The sequence below is a fragment of the Chaetura pelagica genome, unplaced genomic scaffold (genome assembly GCF_000747805.2).
Source record: "Chaetura pelagica isolate M959 unplaced genomic scaffold, ChaPel_1.0 scaffold792, whole genome shotgun sequence".
NCBI classification, from domain to species: Eukaryota; Metazoa; Chordata; class Aves; order Apodiformes; family Apodidae; genus Chaetura; species Chaetura pelagica.
The window spans coordinates 1-2,275 of NW_009952378.1; positions in this window are offsets into that span (position 1 = coordinate 1).

Sequence of the window (2,275 nt, forward strand, 5' to 3'; positions counted from 1 at the left end):
TAGTGGGGAGTTTTCTATTTAGTTGTTTGTTCAGAGGGAATAAAAAAAGCGATGCTATAGAAAAGTATCCTGTCAATTATTGTTGCGTCCCAGCCTGGGTTGTTTATTGCTAATTAAAGTATTGAAATGGGTTCTACCCACACTTTGAGTGGTGCTCTTGAGATCCTGTGCTGTGCAATTAGTTGGAAGCTGGGGGTAATTAGCTTGATATTTGGCAACATGAGTATGTAAAAACTGGTCTTTGACAATGCTGAGTTCTGTAATAGAGTTCATGTTGTTTAATTACCTTCAGATTTAATTGTGTGGTATTAAATCAAACCTGACTCTGAATCTGTGATCAAAAAAAGGGAGGATGGTAAAAAAATATATCCTAGAGGTCTTTTTAAATGTTTTTTTCTTTCCATCCCCAAACCCATCCAGCTTTTATACAAGCATGTATCCACCTGGAAACACTTTGCATTCCTCTACATGTGTATTATCACACTGAGGAGAGGGAAATTGATTCCTAACTGTTGGAAAGGCCACATCCTCTGTCTTAGCATCATAGTGACTCAGAACTGTCTTGTCTCAGTTTGAGTGGGGTGGGGGAAGGCAATGCACTGAAGGAAATGAAGGTCACATTTAATTTTGTTCATTATGCAAAAAAAAAAAAAGCCTTCTGATGATGCACAGTTTGTTGACTCTGTTATTCAAAATGGGGTTAGATTGGAAAAGATGTGGGATAATGGCATCCCCTGAGCTTTGATTTGAGGATTCCTCAAGGTTGCTCTGGAGGAGCATGTAGCTGCTGTTCAAGGAGGGTTGAAGTGGAGAGAGCTCTTTCCTGTTGGCAGTCACTTTGGGAATCTCCTCCTTGTGAAGATGGATTGACTAGGTGGATTGGCTGACACACCAGAAGGCTGTGATGCCATCCAGGATGACCTGGACAGGCTGAAGAGCTGGACAGGGAGAAACCTCAGGAAGTTCAACAAGGGCAAGTTGCATCTGGGAAGGAACAACCCCAAGGATCAGTACAGGTTAGGGGGTGACCTGCTGGGAAGCAGTTCTGGGGAAAAAGACCTGGTGGACAACAGGCATGAGCCAGCAATGTGTCCTTGTGGCCAAGAAGGCCAGTGTCACCCTGGGGTGCATGAAGAAGAGTGTGGCCAGCAGGTCAAGGGAGGTTCTCTTCCCCCTCTACTCTGCCCTGGTGAGACCTCACCTGGAGCACTGTGTGCAGTTCTGGGCTCCCCAGTTCAGGAAGGACAAGGAGCTACTGGAGGGAGTTCAGCACAGGCCACTGAGATGATGAGGGGACTGGATCGTTGGCCCATGAGGAAAGGCTGAGAGAGCTGGGGCTGTTCAGCCTGGAGAAGAGGAGACTGAGGGGGGATCTCATCAGTGTTTATAAATACCTACGGAGGGTGTCAGGAGGATGAGGTGAGACTCTTCGCAGTGGTGTCCAGTGATAGGACAAGGGGTAATGGGCACAAACTGGAACCCAGGAGGTTTAACCTGAATATGAGAAAATATTTCTTAACTGTGAGGTTAGCAGAGCCCTGGGACAGGCTGCCCAGGGAGGCTGTGGAGTCTCCATCCCTGGAGACATTCCAAACCCACCTGGATGTGTTCCTGTAGGATCTGCTCTAGGGGGATCTTGCTCTAGCAGGTGGGTTGGATTAGATGATCTTCAGAGGTCCCTTCCAACCTGCACCATTCTGTGATTCTGTGAAGTTCAAGACTTAAGGCTAGCCAGAGCAGAGGAAAGCCATAAGGTGTGCCATGGTTCAGAGCTCCATGTCATCCATTTCAGCCCTGTCCATGTAGACTGGTGCAGCTAGATGAGTGCTCATCACTCCTCTGCTTCCTTCCAACCATGGAGAAACACAATGTTTCCCAAAGTAGTTATGAAATGCTTCTGATTAATATCTGATATGTCCTTGATGAGAGGACTTTATATTAAACGGATTTTTGGGCTCGGGAGTTGGACCCGGAGCTTGCTCCCTCCGCTCCGCGCATCGCCCCGGTATTGCAGTGTGTCTGGGCACGGTGCACCCCTCGGGGGACTCAATAAATTGTTGTCACCGTTTGACTCGGGTCCGACAACAATGCTCTCGATCCCCTCCCCCCCCCGCCCCCCCCACGTAGGGAAGGAGAGAGAGAAAAAGAGAGAGACTTGGCTGGATTGAAAACTCAACTACACAGCTTTAATTAAGACACTAATGAATGATACAAGAAAATATATACAATTATATACAGATATGTTCAGGTATGGGCAAAAGCCTCTCGCCTCCCC